Source organism: Palaemon carinicauda, chromosome 32 (genome assembly GCF_036898095.1).
Source record: "Palaemon carinicauda isolate YSFRI2023 chromosome 32, ASM3689809v2, whole genome shotgun sequence".
NCBI classification, from domain to species: Eukaryota; Metazoa; Arthropoda; class Malacostraca; order Decapoda; family Palaemonidae; genus Palaemon; species Palaemon carinicauda.
The window spans coordinates 19,529,607-19,553,887 of NC_090756.1; the positions used below are offsets into that span (position 1 = coordinate 19,529,607).

Here is a 24,281-nt window from a genome sequence, read left to right on the forward strand (position 1 = left end):
ATAGTCACTGGTAAATTCAACTTTTAAAAGTAGATTTATGGGTAAACTAGTAGTACCATAAAAGTTCCATTAGAAGCTTACTATCCCCAGATAGAACACTCATCAGCATCTCTTTAAACCCTCTACAATTAATACATTATTTCTATCAGTCATAGAGGCACTTTAGGACTTCCTTTCTCTCACACTTTCCTCGTGTATTCTTTCTATAATCTTTCATTACCCATTCTTACTACATGACCAGACCTCATAGGACCAAGCTATTCTTTACCGCGCGGTAACATTTTCACCTATTCTGCTCATTTGTACCGTCTACATTCTTAGCACACAGCCTTTATTCTTTATCCATGGAATACATTACTATTACCATTATAATCTCGGGTCTTAACCCTACAGTTAAATATAACCATTAGTTAACACCCATTACCAATGCAGCAAGCGTTAGCCACAAGAACTTGACTGTGTATTGTTTCACACTTCAAGCCTTTAAATGATACTCAATGGAGTGTAACTTCTTACAAAAGTAAAGCATTTTGTCTTTACTTGCATTGAAGCTCTACATCACACAGATACAGTATCTCAAGTATTTGAAGTCGCACCAGGTCAAATGTCAATTCTTTTCCATGTGAAAGGTGGCAGTAGTGTTATGTCAACAATAACCTCTTGTACTCTTCATGTTTTTATGAGCTAAAACAACTGTAAGACTGCATAATGGAACTTTATACATTCTTAAAGTTATACTATACCATTTGGTAAATACTTTATAAATAAAATGGTACCAACTTGCAGTGGCTTTCTACCGACTCTGTTAACGTGATGAGTGCAAATTTCTTCATCCTTTGTCTTGGAGAGGTTCTCCACAAATTGTTGTAACCTCTTGATATGCTTAGTGGTCCTCTGTTTAGATTCTTCATATTAAAAAGAAATGGAGTATGCGGTTGCTACAAGCAACTTCTCGCGCGATTCAGGTGAAATAAATGAACACTTCATTCCAAGGAAGTTTTTATTAAGGTCAGTAAATGGTATCAGATATGAGTATCCTAAGTAACTTAATAATATTTGGAAAGAACAGTAAAGGACTGATATGCACTAGAGTATTAATGACACTTTGATATATCAAAAAAGAAATCTCTCCCAAAATAACCTCCTCCTGTGTTGGTATAAAATATCTGATGACAATTTCATAAGAAAGGGAGTTTTGTTTCAAGTACACAGAAGAAACTCAAATCTTCCGCACATAATATCCACGGAGGGAAACCGTTGTCGAATGGTCTGGGTCGCGTCAAGCGTGAGAATGTTTGACACGACACCTTTACGAATTAGTTGTTTCGTTGCTGAAAATAAATCCTAAAGAGATTCGAGGTTGTCCTTAATGTAAACAGCACCTCCAACTGAGAACCAAAACGGAATCGGTTTAACGAAGTTTTTAATCCGTGCGATGTACATTACTGTCCTTTCTAGAACCTGGATAGACATGCTGTTATTCATAGAAAAAAAGGCGGTTTCTGAGGCATGGGGGTTCTATTATAAAAAGAAAGAACAAAGGAAGAGGCAGAGGGAGAGAGGAAGAAGAGGGAAAAGATGAGCATTGTACAGTAGACTGATTATGTACACTGTGCACAATGGAAATGTTCAGGTGGATCCTGACTGTGTGAGGTGGGAGAGGTGTAGGGTTGGTGTGTACTTCATACCCAAGATCATGGAATATCTATAAAAATGGACACACATTAGGGCTGAGGCAAACACGCTGCTGGAATGATGGTAAACGAGAGAGAGTGAGAGATAGATTTGATGTTTTGTAGATATGGTTACACAAAATAGGAAATGGCCAGGGTGCGTGGACTGCATTGTGCTTCATATTTACGGTACAGATGTTTGCCTTTGGTGTATAATCTTAAACATTGTCATCTATTAGCATGCATAAGTGGCATTAAAAATCTTGTTTCACAATGACCATCCTCTGGAAGTTGAGGTCTGTGTAATTTTCCAATTCCAACTAGAAACTTGTTTGATGTTTAGTTTTGGTTTCGTTGTACTTTTATCATCTGAGGTTGATATGTTGTTGATTATCGACTCCTGGCTTAGTAAAAACATGTTCTACTTATGATACGAAGGGAAGAAAGTCACTTGTTTATTTCCTGTTTGATCTTTTCATACATTGATTTGAGAGAGCATATACTTTTGTACTGTATTTTAAATGGACTTGCTAACAACTTTCTTACATACGAAGACAAAGTCCCCATATCTGTACCAAACGTTTGGTTTCTTTCCAAGAATTTAGTTCTTTATCCGAGACAAATTCTTTCCTTGTGGAAGAGTGGTGTGTGTGTATGCCTCAACACTGATGATTGTAATCCAATCCCCCTACGGGATCATGTACCTTTTCAGGGACATGCTTGTGACTGTAGTGTATGGAAAAGCTATCCAGTGTGCAATTCATTTCATGGCCTCAAGATATGTCAAAATTATAACAGGCAGAATTGAACTGATGGCCAGTGAATAATCATCCACGAGAATTCTTAACTTTCGCATGATAGTTCGTTCGAGTGATCTAGAACTATAGAACAATACCATGTCAGCAATGAGAGAGAGAGAGAGAGAGAGAGAGAGAGAGAGAGAGAGAGAGAGAGAGATGCACAGGAAAAAATTGTGTGGTGTAAGTATAATGCACAAGCGTTGGATCTTAACGATAAGAATGTTCTAAACAGGACGTTAAGTCCTTGAATATTTTGGATTTTGCATTTTCCAGTGACACTGCTGCTCTGAGGTCACAATAGTTCTATCGCCTCTGTCCAAGGGAAAAGGTCGTGTTACTCAGCAGGTGAGAATCATAGTCACATGCTGGAGGATTTTGATTTTAATGTGAATTTTGGTAAAAGCAAAGAGGGCACAGACTTACCAGTACCATAAAAAACTGTAAATTCAAAATGCATATGTATCGCTTCATTGTAATAAGGTTAAGCTAATAGCTACTTGGGCTTAAGAGGACAAATTTACAGGAATTGCTAAGTACGTCCTGAAGTCTGTGCAGGCTGCTGGCCTTTCACAGCTTTTGATGCAATAATGTAACTGCATAAACATATCATGTCTTTCTCTGCGGATTCATATTGAAGATATATATGTACAGTATATACTCCATGTGAAAAACACATATGTACTGTATATGTGCATAGACATATGTATGCACTAAAAAGACATTACATACAAATAATCATGTGTGTATGTGTAGAATACTGATAGTTACATGCACATACACATATCATTTATATAAATAACTGGATTGAGTCTTTCAGGTGTCTTTTATGTACATATGTATCACACATATACATAAATACATATGAGAATACAACCATGATAATAATGGCTAAAGAATACCATTGGCATAAATCATTATCCGTGATTGTTTTGATCTCTGAAGAAAATCACATCAGAGTCCTTCCACGCAACATGTTGCAGTGGAATCACCAATAACACAAGCACCATTAAATTTGGATTTCATCCATTGGTGTTAATATATAATAAATACATGAGTAATTGCATATATACACTTTGGTACTTCTAGATACCTCCTGTACAGTGGTATCCGAGATTCTGGAAAACAACCTTGATCGATGGACAAGTCATTGGCTCTTAATATTAGGAAGTGTTAAAAATTTGAAAAGTAACTAACATGGTTTAACAACAGATAACCATAATCCTCTTCGAATATCGATGATGATAAAATCCTATCCTAACAAGGTTAAGGAACCGTCAACTCCTGAACAACTTTATAACGGGCCAACGGGTCAACACAAAAGGGGTCGCGACTGTATATATATATTTATGTCTATATACATAACAAAGAATGTTAACAGATAATGATGGCGGACAGGAATATTCAAAGAGCAGTATTGAGAAAGCATGTTGCAATCCATAAATATTAATTTATGGAAATAGAATTTCAGTTATTTAACTAATTTTAAATCTAATTCTTTAAGTTCATCACAAACGGATGAGAAGAAAACACTGTGAGCTCTTTGTTAATTACGCTTATTACTGCTACAAAATCAGTTTATGATGAGAAAAAATCTACTTACTTGATAACTACTAAATACACCTTCAAATGTCTTCCCAATTCAACTACATTTACAATGCAGTGTCAATACTACTCTTTTCACCTCTTTCTTATTGCATGGAAGTTCCTATCATTGGTGCTTTGCCAAATAGAAACTTATTCGTAATCTACATTAGACACACTATTTAACATGGCAAATTTGATGCTAGAATGGCACACAACTAAACAATGAATGATAGAAAATTACAGCTATACGATTACAACCTCCTAAAAAACTCAGGACGACCCCCGCATAATGTTAACCGCTATTGCCATTTATGTGCTACTACTAAAGTGATCAGTGAGGTGCCCAGCAAACAGCCTTAAGAACAGCTTCCTTTCTATGTTGTCGCCAACATAATTTAAATCCTTGTCTGACCAGTAAAATATCCCCTCCCCCCAATTAGCGAAGATTTTAACCCTTTACAAGACCAATAAATCTTGAATATAATACATTACTCTTGAAAGTTTGAGGGTTGATTAGTACATGAAAATTGTCTATAAGTCATGTGTTACTTTATCCTTATTACAATAGAAACACAGACCATTTCAAGGAGGTGCTACCTCCACGGATAAACTGACATAAACTCGTAGTCCAATCTGGATATGAGTAACTGTGGAACACTCATGGGCCAACCAGGCTACAAGTGACTTTAAAATGACTGTAGACTGTGAAACACTGATAATGTTCCTGGTTGAAGGTGACTGCAAAAACACTCGCAGGCCAGCCTGGCTACGAGTGAATGTTATAGGCTTGGGTGTATGACAATACACATTTACTGGGCACTTCACTTTTTCTGTTCTATAAGAACAAAGATTATACCATTATCATACAATATCAGATATAAATATGATTCTTATCACAAACTTTGTAAAGCACATACTTTTATCTGGTGACGAACAACTGCATCACCAACAAATTGACAAAAAGGGAAGAGGTATGCAACCATGGTGGCTAAATACCCAGCTTAAAATTAACAGCAAAATTATTACTTCCTTTGACAAAGGAATATTGATAAAACATGAAAATAAGGAGACACAATAGGAACTAAAGTAACATACCAAAACAATACAATGACATCCTGTAACATACGGGACAAAGTTGCAATTCATAAATGGCTTATGCCATCTTATATATAGATATATATTTTTTTTGTATTTTTAAATTATATAATAATGAGGCAAATGAGGAAACTGAGTAAGAAAACACAAAAGAGTCCTCTATTGAAAGCATTAATCTTCTGTTGCTATTTATCATCTTTTTTTTTTTTGTAAAACATAGACAAGAAATCTAACATACAATGGCCATTTGTTTGTAGGTCAAAAAGAATTTTAAAATGATTATTTTTTTTTATTTTGAGTCTATAAATATCATCTGCTTATGAGAGTCAAGGAAAGGAATTATTGTCCTATTTCTTATATCAAGGGTCTTTTGATCTGTAAATCAAGTTTACCCTAAGTTACGAGAGTACGGACTATTGCCAGGAAGCTGATAAAGGAAGAAACATGAATTCTTGACGAACTTTCGGAATGGGTTGGTGACTCCACATAAAAGGGGGTACAACTGTATGTATATATGAGTCACATAGAAAAATATTCGTCAGCGGATTGGAATAATGAGAAGCAGAGAAGAGACAGAATTCCAGATGAGAGATAATGTAAGTATAGATTGCCATTTAAATGAAAGGGTGAACAAACTTCTTTGAGACAGATGAGAGTTTTGTCATCTTGTGGGTGAGATAGTTATCTATACTGAGTGTAACAGAATACAACAAGAACTAGTCACCCGTCTATGAACGGAGATGGAAAATTAGTACGAGTTACAGAAGAAAGATAAACCAAGGGGTAGGCCATGTTATTGTTGAGACAATTAAGGGCCTTCAAGTTTTAAGCTTAGAGTACTTATTAAGAGACTGAGTAAAAAGAACTGAGTTTGAATCTGTAATAACATTGGGCTTCGTTTGATCTCTAACCATGGATCAGTTATAAAGACCTACAAACAAAAAGAGAGACACAGCAGATGATTAATGCCGTTACAATAGAAGGATTTTGTGTTTGTGAGAGAACCGCTAAAAATCAGTCGAAGTAAGAAACTCAACAACACCCTATAAAGAAGAACTGGACCGTTTTCTTTGAAACAGACCTATGCAACGTAAAAGAAAACGGGACGTGAAGCACTTCATTCTCTTAATCAATCATTCGTTAGTTAAAAAAAAGCTGTTAACTGTTATTGAAGCTTTGCCGATAAGAAGACAACTCTTGTCAAATGAAAGCAAGATTTGACCTAAAGAAAAAACAAACATACAATTCTGGAAGCTATGCTTATCTAATTCTTCAACAGCTTTAGATGAAACAAACTTGAGACAGGTGAGCCTTACACCCGTCAAGGATGATCGTTTTATGCATGTTAATGTAACCTCTTAAATACTAATAAACTATGAGACCTACTTCTGCTTATGGAACAATAATAATGATAATAATCATAATAATAATAATAATTACTCAAAATCACTGAGAATCTAGGGTTGATCTATATTCTTTGAATTCAATCATTTACATCAAAACGCTAGACATTGTTTTGTTTGACTTCTTGAATATGATGAAACCATGCGGATAGCATAATCAAATTATAGTACCTCTACGCTACCCATTAAGTAATTCTTAAGTTTAGTGGCATGCTATTTTTCATTAATAAGTTTGGCTTAATTCATTACAAAGGGTTAGTAAAATTGACAATATTCGCGACCTAGGTATTGCGTGGAGATTCGCCTCTCACCACCCAGCGCTTGTATTGATTTTCAGAAGATATATTTTGAAATTTTTTTGAATGTTTTTGGTACATTTCTACTTGTACATCACTACTAATCAAACCATGACTACATTGAAGCACTGGAAAAATGTTAACTAGGTCCAAGGCAGTTTAGTTACGGGAACACTAGCGATAAGTTGTCCAAAATGGAGAGGCACAGATGAATAAACAAGGCCTACAAGGAGTCCAACGGGAACAATCGTCAGCCGTTTGGACGTCTCTTGTGCATCAAAAGCAATGTTCCTGTAGCTAAGTCTTCCCACTACAGGGCATTTCCAGGAATCAACTGAAAAAGTAAATTTTTCTTTCTAAACTTTTTGATGCCAAGAGTACTTGCTCTTTACGGATATACGGTATGCACACTTCTCGTGAGATTGGCAGGGATTTAAAAGCAGTAAATGATGCTAAACTACTGCCAACCAATGCTAGGTTAGTCTAAGACAAGAAGTCCTGACCATTTCGGACAATGCCATTGACAGTTCCCATATCACAATGTTGAAAGTAGAAGGCTTCCCGCCATTTTTGGATTCCTTGTGGCGTCACAAAATGATGTCGCCATCTTAATAACTATTGTTGTCTTAAAAGATGAAATTGAGGATATGCTTCACACACCAAAACAAAACAAATAAAATCTTGCTTTTTTGATATCAAGAATGATCACCATTAACTTTTAACAGTTGTTTGAAAACAACACTGTCTTGAGTATATTACCAGTATAGTATGAGTATTGTTACTTCTCTAGCTGACTGTGAATGAAGCTAATTTTTTTTAAAAGCTATTATAATTTTTTCTAGGTTATCAATCTCTATTTATAATGTATAATTTTAGCAACTTGTAACATCCAGGTAACTGGATAATGATAATTTTACAACTACTCATTTGTTATAACAACAACAACAATAAAAAGGCATTTTGATTGGCTCTAATAATATTACATTTGATGATTTTCGATCGTTATCTCTAAGTGAGAATTATTTTCCACAGACCACAGTTTCTAGGTCTAGCTGTGAAGATAAAATGTAAACCAATCTGGAGTTTTAAGACACAACTAGCTTCATCTTCTTGTTCTGAACAGAAGGATTCTGTTGTATATAAATATATGCTTCTTTCTTCTTCATCTCTTGCATTATAAATGCTGATTTTTGTCTTCTTTATTTCTTCTTCTTCTTCTTCTTCTTCTTGTATTCTGGATTCTGACTTCACGCCGCAGGGGTTGCTGCAATTCTTACATGATGACGCAGAAGGGAGTTTTAGCTGGTTCCTGTAGAGACGGTTGGAAAAAGAGAAAAAAAGGGGTCATAGTAAGGCTGTTAGCATAAGTCTTTCGACACCTACCTCAGACTACATTTAAAAGCGAGATTGAAAGGACAGAGAGGCAAATATCTTACAAGACAGATGGAAGGAGGAGAACTTTTATGGAGTTCGGAATTTTTCATGGCCAAAGCGGAGAGAGGCGCTGGAAAGACAAGCTCAAAAGTAAGAAGAGGAAGAGAAGGATGATGAAATAGAAGAAGAAGAAGAAGCCGCTGCCACAGCATCTCATGCCTCTGGGTTGTTTATCATGGTTAGCATGCTTAAAGAAAATTATAATGGTTTGGCTAAGAAAGAACTTCAAAAGTATAAAAATAAAAATTCTAGTTAAAAAAGGCCGTGCTACATCTACTGCATTCACCTTCATATACATCGTCTGATTCATACTTCTACGGAAAAGCGTAGGGTAAAAAAACTGGACACAAAGAGAAATGGAGCTTTATCGAGGTCTTATAATGGTTGGGTAACTTTTTAGGTCATTCATACCTATGGCCAATGGCTTTCTCTAGAGAGGCAATGGAGTTTGTCAAGGCTAAATTTCATGGCATCACAATTGATCTCTTGTTGGGATAATTGTTATGTCTGCACAGGACCTTGTCACGGAGATGTTCATGTATGACAATCAAATGTAGGAATGCTCTCCGTAGCAATTTGTTTTTCCCCCATATGTATCTAACACAGAACATGCACATATTCTGGTTAAAATTAGTACTCATAAATAAAAGTGACAATATACCCATTGTACCTAGAAAAAAAAAAAACACAGCTAATTTCCTTTGTTTTAGATGTCAATAAGGAGCTTGCTCATTGGGTTTCAAAATCTGAACATGAAAATAATCAATGGATAAACAAAGAAAAACAACACCAGTTTTTGACGCTACAATTTACAATATGTTTCTGAAACCCCTTAAACGATACTCTCTCTATCTCTGGCTTTTCAAATATTTACGTGTGGGGCAAATAAGCATGGTTTTGACTCCATCAGATCAGAAATGCAGTTGTTAGCGCAGCAGACTGATCTCCGATTAAACTACGACTACAAATGACTGAGTGTTGACTATTCAAGGACTAAATTTTTGGCCTGCATGTTTAAAAAAAAATTGTAATGTCAGGTTACTCTTTCTACAAATGTTTACTGTATTGCTTTAACATTTTCTAAATAACTTAATACGCATTTTAAAAAGGACTGTGCAATAATTTAATATTCTTTCTTAATAAATTATGAGAAAAAGCTATAGCAAATCATCTTTTTTCCGACTAGTAAAAGAAAGAACAAGTGGATATGTGTGTGAATAATGAGGGTTCTCTGTATATATATATATATATATATATATATATATATATATATATATATATATATATATATATATATATATATATATATGCAGAATAACTATATCCCATATATAATTAAAATTTATGTTAAAATTGATGCCATAAATACTTTGGATGTCTGAAATGACCTTTTTGGCACTTTATTTTTACCAGGACACCTTGGTTATAAGTGTGAGTTCTTGCCCCTTTTAGAAAAAGACATTGAACACTGTAGTGCTTGAAAATGTGATTCCTTTGAATGATAAAAAAAGAAGCATTGATAAAGAAAATAATAAATGTGAATCCAATGTATCAAACTCTTGAAAGAACAAAATTGAAATGCACCATAAGAGGTAGGTTATACTGAATAAATTCATTGGAAAAAGTATGGAAATAACAAGAAAAAAATTTGTTGGTACCTTCTTCTCCCGTTCACGCCCTTTCACTCTCCCTTTGGCACATAGAATCATTAATTCTCTCACACACTTACACACTACCTCCTCACTCTCTTCCTCGACGCCTATCCCCTGCGCCGCAAGCTCCTGTCATCTTTGCGCAAGAGTTGATATCATGGGTGGGCGCACGGGCTTGTTGTCGAGAATGCGCTCCAGTTCGCTCATGTGTTCGGGTTTCAGCTTTGGGACAACCTGGACAATTAGAGAAAAAAAACCTGTTGATATATTTGATTGGCCCTGATAGTTGGCAGAACGAGACAGAATCACCGGGCATGACCCTTCAGGCTAGTGCTCCAGAATCTGGAAGGGCCTGCGTGACGTGACGCTAAGGGTTCCAGTACCCAGTCTGGCTTTTTGCAAAGCTTTAAATTCACTTACATCATCTACCAAGCGTTGGAATAACCTCTACTTACATCTTCTACCAAGCGCTGGACTGACCTCTACTGCTATGACATAAGCTATCTGATGAAGAATGCCACTGTGATCAAAATTACACTGCGCTTTGGTGCAAAGCAATCTACATGGGACTTTGGGAAGCTCCTGTAATTTATGAAAACTTACAGCCTACAGGAAGTACAGAGTAAGAGCTCTGATTTTTTCATATGTTTTTGAGAAAAGCTTTCAGTGAGCTAATGATCATAAAATTTTGAAAAGATAGGTGCAAACTACAGATTGTCATGCATGATTAGAAATGAAGAAGCCCAGAAGTGTCATACAGAGTTATGCGTGCTCTGCAAAATGGGCTGTATACATACAATAGCATAAGCAAAGTTATAGAATGATAAGTGCTGAAGATGGTTTAATCCTATGATCAAAAAGTCCTGTGGGTTCTCTACAGAGCTTTTCATAACATGGAATGGCCTATGAGATGGTGATGGGAACTATAAAATGCCCTAAAAGCTGAAAGTCATATCTTGCATGGCTAGCGCAGTTAAGATAAGACTTACATACCTATAAAATTAGAACAAAACTTTGAAATTCCGTAAAGTGGAAGCACAAATTAGCTCCTGCTTAAAAAAATAACGTGTTAAGATGGTGAGGATTTGGATTTAAAACAACACTGATATGTATCATCATGTTCTGTGAGGGCAACTGTTGCACAGAAGTTGAAATTTAAAATGAGATAACATTTAAAATTGCCTAAAGAATCAAGCATACATTCACTGCACCTGGACGCCACCTATCAGCCCTCACCCATAACCACACACTTTAGAAGAAATCCAGTTCTTGCCCATCCCTGCACTGAATGGGGAATATGAGTCGACCTGGTGCAGATCAATTATTGGATCCTCAGGGTTTTGCTTAATGCAACTTTATAATATAGTGTGATTTTTTTTACAAACTCTAAAATTATGTAGCAGTCTTATTTCTTTGGACTCTATACTCTAGAAATGAATTTGATATATGTTTACATAGGCTAGAGAATGTTAGTCAATGTTTTTTGGAACTTAGAGCACCAACATCATTATGTTTGTCATAAAACCAAAGGCCTATGAGTTTGAAAACCGCCCTTAAAATTATCTAAACAGTAAAGTTGAAAGCAAAGATTTATGAAAACAAAGAATCCCCTGAAAATGTTACAACATCAGGGTGGAGCCTCGATGAATTTCGAGTCGTTGTAGACTGATACCCTTCTCTTTTACCACCAAAATTCTTACAAAAACTCTCCTAATACTAACTTCTCCTAAAAACTAACTGTATACAAACTGTAAACAAATATCAGGTATTATCTGTACTAACCCTGGCTTGTATTACTATACTTATATACAAGCAATAGTTTTAACATTCTCTGAAAACTTATATACTAAATCGAGATTGACATATATAAGGTAACAGTACTTCATTCAAGGTACGGACAATGCACATAGAAGCTTATCATATTCAGTCTTCATGATGATCAATGAAGGATTACCATACTCTGAACATTTCCCTCTTGTTAAATGGCTATAAAACATCATGTTCATAACATTAGGTTTCAGGGCTTTACGATATCGTAAGTGATTAGTTATCTTTCTGAGACGTTCTTAGAGCTTCACTGACTTTTATGCTTATACAGTTTGAGCCAATTGACAGTTGTACTGCCGAGAACCTAACAGAGCAAGAGATGGTCTTTGTTTAACCTTCCTATTTCTGTAAAAACCGAAATGATTCCCTGAAAAACTGAATATGCTTCCTTTTTATTCCTATAACACAACTTGAGGAGAAAATGGTACATTAAAGAATTCAGCAAAAAGTTTACTACACATTAAAAAAACAAAAGTATGCATGAAATTTACAAAGGGACTTGAAAGTTTGCTTCACAATGAGCACACAAGAAAAAAAACGAAACAATACCAGATATGTCTGGCCTTTTACAAATGTTTAGAAGAATTTTCTGTTCTGTTAGTAAAAACATATTTTGAGAATAAAAATAATTCATAATGTTAAGACATGAAGATACCCCACAAACTATACATTTGAATATACTGAAAATATTATATAATTTTGAGTATTTCTGTCAACATCTTGTTTGCTTTGCCAGGAAATGGCACAATAAATCCATAAGTTTATGTATGACACTTTTTAATTCCCTATGTATATTGTAGATGAATGATTCAGCCTAAGAGTTCTGTTTGGTTTGTACCTACCATTTTCATTTGATTTCTACATCAAGGAAGAAAGTCCATGCAATACGTAAGTTTGGATGCAAAAGGCCTTAAGATGGACAGAGCTCCTATTCTGTACTTGTACCTACGAGAGATCCGCTACACTGATAACTCTGCTAGAAACTATGTGAAGCACACCAAAATAGCTTATTTCCTTATGACCAGGATGCAAAAAGTATGGCATCTTTCTAACGAATGAGAGCGGCTATCGAAATCTCTATGTATGAAATGGTTCAACTTTGCACTACAACAAAATACACTCATCACTGATCTAACATGCAATTACGTGAACGTTTTTGAAGTGCCTTTTCCTTACTTCCATGAATACCAGAACCAATCAGTAGGGTTGAAATCACTTAGCAGCGGTAACATTTCGACAAAAGAATAAGAGTGATGAACCTTTCAAGGTTTTGAGATAAGTAGTAACTTTGTCACTGTGACAAGATATGTATATATACTGTAGTATCAAGAACAATTTTACTTACGATTGCTACTATGACAGGTACAGTATTAGCATGCTTAAGAAGACAAGAACTTATGAAGCCAAATGAATTATAAAATTCTTACACCAAGATGTTTTAAGCTTATTTTCTTATACACGAATCACTACTGTATTGATAAAATTCATAACTATAGTGGTAATCTGATTCTTTACCCACTCACATCAAGACAGATCTTTAAGAATTGCAACTAAAATCCTTTAATAAAAGATTTCAATCTAAGTGGGTCAAGTGCAGGCAGTCCTGTGTTGAAGTTTGCATCTAAATTACTGATTCCAATGAAACTGAAGAAAACCGTTCAGACAGAGTTGAAAGTGCTCGCTAGTGCGGTAAGTGTGGAATTGATTCCTTCTAAATTCAAGCTTCATCCCACTCCTGCCTGCACACACCAAATTGCTATCTGCAGGAAGTACCCTCAGAGTTGTTGCGTTGTTGAATGACATGTAAATTTTTATGATCTCAAGAACAAGTACAAAAATTAAGAAATGTTCTAGGTTAGGATATGAAAAAGTTTGTGATGAATATCATAGAAACGTTTTCTGAAATTCTTATTCACTTTAATAATGTAACTATTAGTTTGATTTAAAGATACGTATTACTGTGCAAACGTTAAATCTATTATTTAAGATGAGCATTGTTAGTTAAATGACTATAATAAGTTTATTAAGGATGGTATTATTACTAACATAGCTAACTGAAGCAAATAAAAATTAGGTAACAAATATTGAATAAAAAAAAACAATCGATTAAAACTTCAATGAAAAAGTAGAAAAACTGAAAGGAGTGAGGAAAGAATTTGCTGCTGACCTGAAGTGAATTGATGTTTTCCAGCAACTGGTCGACTGTGGCAGCACCAACCAGGACACAGTGTAAGTTGTCGTTCTTCATACTCCATGCGACGGAGAGCTGTGTCAGGGTGCATCCAAGTCTCTCCGCCAACTGAGCCAGCTCCCGAAGGCGAGTCTGTTGCTTACGGCCTTCATCGGTGCCTGCCTTGTCCTTTAGCCACGTGTAGCCCTAGGGATAGGAAGATGTAAAATGAACACTCAAGAAGAATGTAAATAACAGGCAATGTTTCATGGCATTATTTTACCCCTGGCGTTGACGTAGAGCGGGCCATATCATAGCGGGTTCATGAGATTGGAAAGGCATAGAATATTTCTAATACAACAGCTTAGAATAAGGTTTTGAACAGCTTTACAACGAACAACTACTAAAGTGTTTCAAGGTGATTTTGAATTATATTTGGTGAGCTAAAATAAAACACCACAAATGGTTTCTACAAAAAGCTCTAAAGTGTTTTTGTGAAGAATACAGTTGGATGGAGTTCTGGCTGGCAAAATTGCTTTGACTTGTGGTGCTATTGCTAAATATTGTCAAGTTTTGCTATTTAAATTCTCAGATACAATACAATACTAGGAAAAACAAGTAAGTAATACTTGGTGTATTTAATGGCATTACTAATACAAATACTAAGCCGGTGAGAATGATAATTAACACTGGAGTATCATATATAACCCACAGGAAACAAGACATGGCCAGAATTCTATCATAAATTATGTTGCGTCTGAAAATTTATAGAGTGAGGATGTTCACACCTCAGGATGGTCTTGTTGGCTAGGAAATTTTGGGGAAATAAGGATAAAAAAGGAGAATTGCTAGGCTGCATGTAATAAATTTCATGACCAAAAATATGAATATAAGTAGAAAGCAGTAAAAAATAAAGCAAAAATATTCTCAACTCAACAACCATTTCATGATGAAGTAAATGGTGCTCCCATCGGTGGATCCGGTCACATGGTTCCTGGGTCTGTATTACTTTGCGTCTTACATAAATAAATACAGTTTCAGTAAAGAAGTAGGTTTTGATACAGTTATAGTAGGAGTGGAAGGGTTACAGTATTTTCCTATAGAATAATCTTAAGAGTCTACGGAGATGCAAGGATTACTCTTAAGACATCTGCCGTGGACACGACGTCATCACACTGATGTTAGGAAAGCAAATGAGAAAATCTTAGATTGTTTAATGGAGGGTAGAACAGCATTAAGCTGTGAAAACGAAATAAAAAGTTAAATAATGTTAATTTTTTAATCAGACACAGGATAATCAGTTTATATTAGTAACTATGAAAATGTAAATCAATATATTAACTTGTATCTAACAAGGTGGAAGAAAAATACAATTTGTGGGATAAAAATATAGATGAAATATCAGATAGTCAGATATGAGTGGGATTATGTTAAATGTGTAAGACAATGTTAAAAGGTTGTTAAAAACTGACTGGGAATACTACACTAACAAGGTTGATACTATTACATTGGTAGAACATCACTGATTGGACAAAACCTACAGAAAGGTAAAACAAGGAATGCTAGATTGAGATGGGTTATATTTCAATACTGTACAATACTGGTATAAACCAGAAGTGATTGGGACTTTAAATACATTGAGTAATTGAAAGTTAATGGATGAGAAATTAAAAACAGAAATGTTTGAGTCAAACATGGAATATCATGGAAAATCAGTATGGCTAACTTAGGAGGTATGTAATCTCTAACAGTCGCAATCTAACAAGTTAAAACTCTGGATGGCATTACATCTCTGGTCCCTGACAGAAAAAATTGTAAGTAAATTGTGCTCTCTATACACCCCGCAATCATTTACATAAAAAAATATACATAGGCATTCGTACATATGCAAACATACAGTAATTGGATCTCACAAGCTAACCTACTCAAGTTTTGAACTTAATATGGATGAGTAGAGTAATTCATATTCAGAGCATAATCCATTCTGTACCAACCGTGTGCCACACAATTGTACATAATTCCTTTTGTATATATTATGCTTGTATCTTCGCTCTTCCCTCGCACTGAAAAGAACCAGAATAAACATGTCTGCGTGTCGCCTATGTAACATTGTCATTTTCTCGAACATGTAATTTCCTGTTGCCTTGAGGTTTTTTATATAAAGGAGAGTGTTCCATAATAAATTAACTCCGTTGCTTTCACACTGCCTTTGAGTTCACAACCTTTCTCTCGGCACCGTCACAATTCAATCTTCCTCCTAGTTTGACCTAGTACATCTGAAGGCACGAAACTACACTTTTCAAAAAGGTTATTTTCTTCAGTAGTAAATGACAAAAAGCATGATTATTGCATACATGGAATTATAGGGATCCGTAGTCAAGAATGGAAATAATCAGTGACTAGAGTCAAAGAGGTTTTCTAATTGTGATGACCTTGATGAAAATAGATAAGGATGTTGATGGGTTATCATCTGGTTTAGTTTACAGATGCTGCTCTGAACCATCATGGTCAGGGAGAGGCTGTGCAAGATAAACAACCGTGTAACTGGCTGGATTTTCATTTGTATAACTGAATCCCAATCTACCACTGCAGTATGTAAGTACTGACTGGCATAAAATGCACTCATCAACTACTAGTAGTATAGTTACGAACAGCCTTAATAAAAAGTGTCAAACAGACATTTACCTTATAGTAGCTGCACCATGAGTGGATATTTTCAGTGACTGCCTTGCACGATTTAGATATATATCTCTACATTTGAATATTGGTAGGTCAAGATCTGCAACATTTGAGGTAAGAATGGATACAGCAAGTTCTCCAAACTGTCTCTTTCAGATCGAGCTATCACTCACGATTATTTTACATGTATCTAAGAGTTAACACCTACAAACACTGCCTCGTTCAATATGCTAGTTGTTTTCATAAGTGTAACTAGTAGTTTAAGCATCATTCAAAGGTAGTTGATTGTAAGAAAAATAAATAAACAATGGAGCGGGAAAAGTGAGGAGCATGATCCCCTGATTTATGTACTTAATGAAATTCATGCAATTTAGATTTGTTGGAGAGTAAACAGGAAAAAAAAACCACAATACAATTATCGACTTTGCATTGGAAATGTAATAGAGTTTGAAATGACCAGAATGGGGTTTGATCATAAGCAAGCAAGAAAACTCCTCTTGAAGGATGGAATGTCATAAGTGATTGAAAAAAGAAATTAAGTGGTCAGTTTCATGATGTGTATCTGCAGAATACTCATTTCCATTGATGTGTACACTACATCATCAATGAGAGGTTTGTATTATCAAAATACATTTATTCTGTTCACGGCTCACATTACTGCTCAACTCTCAATTGCTTGTGACTTTCGAGTGAGTACATCGACGTAAACAAACTCTTGTACAAAAATACGAAATAACAAATGAGCATCACTCAAAAGACTGGATCCTACTGTAATACAAAAGTAAGAAGAATCACATCCTTTCTTTTAGACAATTAATAAATGATTAAATCCTTCCTAACATTCGCTACTGCACTTATAAATCATGCTGAAATATGTTCTATCAATGGTTTACTGTGCAACATTACTCTTGATACACGCATATGGTATTACAGTACAAATATATAACATCCATGAAGTACATAGAGGAAGCAGTGGCCTGACATGGGATGCCAGGCTGCCACAAGATTACTAAACAATGGATGAAAATACCTATACAGAATTTCCAGAGGATTACTACTAAGAAATACAAATGATTTCATCAAACGTTTATACATATGAGTAGCCTCTGTATTCGAATATTTAGCCTGAAGATGGGCCCTACAAAACAAAGAAATAAGTACATAAAACCAATGAACATACAGTGAAAGAGAAAGGAGAGGTAAGTCAATCTGATTTGTTCAGAAAAATCATCTAAGAACTTGACTAAGTTTTGGATCTATGAATCTGGACCATATGGCCAGGCACTGGAACCCTGGAGGTCATTCAGTGCCCAGATGCAACTAATGGAAAACCCCAAGTGGCAATATGAAGTATTAAATGAGGTTAAAGAGCAAGACAAAGTTTTTTTATGGATGCTGAATGTAAATTTCCGAAATGAAAACAATATCTATAGGAAGAGTTACTGGAGGTCTAGTTTGAGGCTGGAAATCAAAGGACCAAAACGGTGAACACTCCAATGGAAACAAATAAATTTCTGGCCATGTTTTGACAAACAACCTGCTATAAAGTTCTGGCAACAGTCACAGCAGGTCGGGCCAGAGCAGTGAAGTTTGGGAAATAAAGAAAGTTTCCAACAACTTCCGAAAAGGTTTCCACTAATGGATGTCCGGAGAGACGCTGAAGGGCGCCGCTGAATTTTGTTCATCTCAGGAAGAAGAACATTTTCCACTCATGCTGTTGTTATAGATTTTCTACTCTTGTTATTGCCGTTGTTGTTCTTGTGAAGGTTGATTTTCATCATATTTTCTTATGTAATTTTGTCTTTTGTTCTTATCGAGAGAAATTTTCCAAGGCAAGTGTGTTCTGAGAGTAGAAATGCAAAGTACCGAACCTTTGGACATGACATACCATCACAAACCTTCGATCAAGAAGCTTTTATTCTGTATATTTTAATTATAGTAATGTTGGAATGTGAGGAGGCTGAACCTGGGCTAAGCAAACAGAAAGTCTAAACTAGGAGTTGAATACTAGTGCTGCAACAATATATATATATATATATATATATATATGATAAATTTTGCACATTTTTACGTGCTTTTCATATTCAAATAAGCCATATATATTTTTGATACATTAATGTCTGGATTCTCTTAACGACCTCGGGTTCGATTCCCGGCCGGAGCCAAGCTCTTGTCTTTGTGTGATTTCGCCTGGGGCTCTGATCCCGAGGTCGTTAAGAGAATCCAGACATTAATGTATCAAAAATATATATGGCTTATTTGAATATATATATATATATATATATATATATATATATATATATATATATATATATATATATATATATACATATACAATAAATGTATTCAGCCGTAACTACTTCACTGAAGGACAAAGGCCTCAGATTGCCCTTCCACTCATCTTATGGTCTTTCTATGCCAGTCCACACCCGCAAACATTCTTATTTCGTCAATCCATCGTCTTCTCTTCCTTTCCCTGCTTCTTTTGCAATCTACAGGGACACATTCTGGTATTCTTAATATCCACATATCATCTGCCATTCTCATTATATGTTCTATCTGTGTCCATTCCTTTTCCTTACATGTTAGAATATGCTCTACTTTAGTTTGCTCTCGTATCCACGTTGCTCTTTTCCTGTCTCTTGGTGTTATTCCCATCAATATTCTTTCCATAGCTTTTGTTTTATTTAAGGACTGACTCAGTAATGCCACAGAACCCAGATAATCTGGGTACCAGCGGAATGCGAATAAAGGGCCGGAAGTCTAATTATGAATAATGCATAGTGCAGAGGCGTATAGTATAGACCTCGCGGGGACATCCCAGCTGCTAATGGGAGTACGGCACTCACATTATGTAGATGTTAATGATGATGATGATAGAGATGATGTTATTTTGGCTACAGCTAATGATAATGATTACAGTATTGAGAATGAGTAAGTTTTAAAGTTGGATTGATATGACGAATAATAATAATGATAACATAATAACTATAATAATGATCATTGTACTTTTATCCATTGAAGGAAATAAGATTATAATAATTAGGATAACATATTAAGAATAATAATAACTGTACTTTAATCCAAAGAAAAAAATAAGAGGGTTTTTAGTTAATTGTTGAAAGATGAAAAACGTAAAAGCTACTGGGTTTACGAAAAACGGCCACATGGCCTAGGGCTGGGTTCCGGGAGGCCATTCCTCGCACAGGAACAACTGGCGAGGGGGGGGGGGGGCGACCTAGAAGTTGCATCATATAGTTAAATGCAAGACAAACCCTAGGAATTGAGAACGGAGGCTTAGCAAAAGGCTAATAAGGAAATGTGAGGAAGCATACAGGCTAAAACAAAGACGTACTGGTATGTAATAATATATACATACATACATACATACATACATACATACATACATACACACACACATATATACATATATATATATATATATATATATATATATATATATACAGTCACTCTCTTAATCTCACGCACAATCCCAGCCAACTTCTTTCTTATCATAGTTTCCACAGAGCACCGTAAACACTAATTTGTCTATTTATAAATCTTCACCTGTTCTTAACTTTCTACTAGGTCAGAATATTACAGAAAAATGGAAAAGTGATAAGGGAAAGGAGACAAATCAAATTGTAATAGGCGTAATAACTTAGATAAAAATTATAAACAGACAGAGGGTAATGAAGGTGATAACTAACATTTTGGTAAAGTATATACAGAAGTTGAAATATTTGTTAAATGTCTTTAAATATCGTTACAAGTTTGAGATAGAGTGGGGGAGGGGGAGAAGTGATATAAAGGGTTTGCTGAAATAAGATATTCAAGAAATACATTGTTAGTCTACATAGAGTTTTCCTGTAACCTGTAGAAAATTAGACAATAATTATTTTCCTTATGAAACACAAGAGCATTTCTCTACTGATAGTAACCCAATCTGAATTTTATAGAGATCATTTATGACTATAATTTTTTCATTTCTAACACGTGAGATTTCCACGTATACATAGGGCCCAGATTTTCTGAGCATTGTATACTGATTGAGGCATTCATACTTATGTAAACAATAAAAAGTCACCTCTATCAAGAAAAAATCTAATACATGATTTATTTATATAGATGGCACACATCTGCTCTCCTTATCTGTCAAATAAAAGTATATTTTGAATGCTTATCTTTTAACTATACTGTACCTCTCTTTCTTGGCTGTTTTGTCAACCAAAAAATTGTATCTCTTCCAAATATCTCTCTCCTTCTTTCTCTACCTCACTCTGAATTTCTTCTCTAACCAAGTCTTATTGCTACAAAAAACATGCTTATACTAACCCACAGGAAACTATCCGCATGGCCTCAATACTTTATGGGGGCTTTTGAGGAGGGGGGGGGGGGGGTTAACCTGAGATGATGTTGGGTATGGGGGGTGGAGGGGGGGAAGAAGAATCCTTCAGGTGACCCTTGAGGCATAGCCCTCAGAGGACTTGAAGAAGAATTACCTTCCTCTGAGGCACATGCCTTTTCTCATTTATGTTACATACAAGAACTCTACCAGAGGTCAAGGGATATTTTCGTATTTTGTTTTGTTATTGGCTTTGCAAGTTTTCCTTGACAGATGACTGTACAAAAAGACTATCAGCTAAATTTGATTAATTTATGCATGTTACCGTTTTAAATGGCTGGCAACAATAACTTTTTTTGTAGTTGGTCAGAATGTAGGGTGGGTACTAAATGGAATGCAGCAACCATTTCTACAGAATTTTGTATTATTATAACTAAAAGGAAAGATACAAGTTGGCATATCTGAGTGTTGCGATAAACGAGCAACTCTGCGTCATCCTAAATTTCTCTTAGTTTGCAGAGGTCAATCCTATTAGTTAGATGAAGGTTGGGGGGGGGGGGAATAAATTTGGTTCTACGAGAACAATGGGCCAAATTGCGACTTTACGAGAACCAGGGGTCAAATTGTGACAACTTTACAAGGACAAGGGATCAAATTGGGACAACTTTATGAGAACAGGGGGTCAAATTGCGACAAATTTACGAGAACAAGGGGACAAATTGTGACAACTTTACAAGAACAAGGGGTCAAATTGTGACAAATTTATAAGAACAAAGGGTCAAATTATGACAACTTTACAAGAAGGGGTCAAATTGTGACTTTACGAGGACAAAGCGGTCAAACTGCAACAACTTTACGAGAACAAAGGGTCAAATTATAACTTTATGAGCGACAGGGGTAAAATTAGGACAAATTTACGAGGACAAGGGGTCAGCATGTGACAACTTTACGAGAACACAGGGTCAAATTGCTTCCAATTTATGAAAACAAGGAGTCAAATTGCAACAACTTTATGAGGAGAAGTCAAATTGTGACTTTATGAGGACAAGGGGGGCGGTCAAATTGCGAATTCACGAGAGCAAGTAGTCAAATTGCAACAATATTATGAGGACAAGGGGTCAAATTACAACAACTTTATGAGAGCAAGGGGTGAAATTGCTACAACTTTACGAAGACATGGGGTCAAATTGTTACAAATTTACGAGAACAAGGGGTCAAATTGCAACAATTTTACAAGGACAAGGAGTCAAATTGCAATAACTTTACGAGTGGAAGGGGTCAATTTGTGACAACTTTAAGCGGACAAGGAATCAAATGGTGATAATTTAACGAGAGCATTGGGGTGAAATTGTGACTTTACTAGGACAAGGGATCAAATTCCAACAACTTTACGAGGATATGGGGTCAAACTGTGACAACTTTACGAGGACGTGGGCAAATTGCGATAAATTTATCAGAACAAGGGGTCAAACTGCAACACCTATACGAGAACAAGGGGTAAAATTGTGACTTTACAAGGATAAGGAGTCAAATTACAACAACTTTACGAGGACAAGGGGTGAAATTGCAACATATTTACGAGATTAAGGGGTCACCTTATGACAACATAACGAGGACAAGGGGGTTAGATAGCGTCAACTTAACGAGAGCAAGGGGTAAAATTACGACAACTTTACGAGGTCAAGAGGTCAAATTGCGACAACTTTATGAGAACAAGGGGTCAAATGGCAAGTTTACGAGGACAAGGGGTGAAACTGCGACAACTTTACGAGGACAAGGGGTCAAAATGTGGCAACTTTTCGTGGACAAGGAGTCAAATTGCGATAACTTTACAAGAGAACAGGGCTAAATTGCGACTTTACAAGGACAAGGAGTCAAATTGCAATAGTTGAATAGTGTGATTGAAATATTTAGTCACGAACCACTTACAAATGTTTGATATAAAATGGGCATTTGAAATGGTACTTGACAGATTATACAACAACACTCATTGCAACAATTTGATAAACAAGTTTTACTATGGTATATTCAACTGATGAACCAGACTCCTTATTTATGTCTCTGAATTATGAAAAATAAAATGAATGGGTAAGTAATTTTTTTCCTATTACTTTGTCAAAGATGGCAGCCTTAATGTAACACATTGGATGACTATGCCAAAGGAAAACTTCAACTTTCAACTTTATTCATATACAAGGAATAACAGACAACTTGTATCTGTGTTGATTTTTTGGGGAAACAGAAAACTTTCTTCAATCGCCTGTTACGATTTATTGATATGGAGTTTGAGATGACAAACTGGGATGGTTAAATAAAGACCAATCTAAAATCCTCATTGACACAATAGGTAGAATATATTGATTTCTGGCTGCTGATAAACCTCTATATGCCTTTTTGTATCCAGTCATGTGTCAAGACAATATGTCTTAGGTATTCCAGCTTTGGGGATCCTAATTTTAGCCTGAGATTCCAATAAAGGGAGATGTAAAAAGTAACGAACATAGAGAAAACATCGAAAGACATTATGCCTTCAATTTATAATTTCATTTTGGGGAGTAAAGACATTTAAGTTATATACAATGAGGAGTTAATTGAGGAGGGAATTGGTCTTGAAGATCTAGATTTTAACTGGGATTTAAATGAGAGCTGGTTAAAGTATTTAACATCAACAGACTTAAAGAAATAAATGTTAATAAGGTTGTCATCGCCTCCATAAGAGTTAAGGCGGGAAAAAATATCCGCCATCTATTTTTTTTGATTTGGCGGGAAACCGAGCTGACCCCTCACGGCTAGAAAGCGAACTAGGGATGCCTCCCAAAATGCGCTCCCCAGCCGTGGGCCCTGGGACCTGAACCTACCTGATCCTTGATGTTCCCCGAAGATAGAGTCTCGTCTTCGTTCCAACTTATGGAGGAGGTGTACTTTTTCTGCAGGAAGAGAATTAAAAAAGGGAAGTTGCGGTAGCATGCTCTAGCAGATCATCTACTCCCCCGACATCCAAATCTTTTTTGGAGTTTTTTTTTTCTTTTTTGTCTCTCTCGTGGGGGAGGAGGAGGAGGAGGAGGAGGAGGAGGAGGAGGAGGAGGAGGAGGAGGAGGAGGGAGTGGGTACAAAGGAACAAAGGGAGGGAGAAAGAGGAGAGTTGGAAGGTGTGAAAATAGGAGGATAAAAGGAATTGAAGCAAGGGGGTAAAATAAGCAATAGGGATGAGACAAACCCTTCACAAGAGAGAGAGAGAGAGAGAGAGAGAGAGAGAGAGAGACCAGACTAGATTGGGGATAGGTGGGAAACACAATTGTCTTAGGTAGAGAAGAAAAGGAGGC

The 24,281-nt window shown here is 35.8% G+C and overlaps 1 long non-coding RNA gene across 1 annotated transcript; it reads right to left on the reverse strand.

Annotated features, from left to right (window-relative positions):
* Positions 1-982: 982 nt before the first annotated feature.
* Positions 983-23,904, reverse strand: LOC137625295 (uncharacterized). Its single transcript, XR_011040830.1, has 4 exons — positions 23,817-23,904; positions 13,932-14,141; positions 10,015-10,171; positions 983-8,160 (listed from the first exon to the last, which is right to left on the reverse strand). It is a non-coding gene; the product is annotated as an uncharacterized lncRNA (long non-coding RNA).
* Positions 23,905-24,281: the final 377 nt, after the last annotated feature.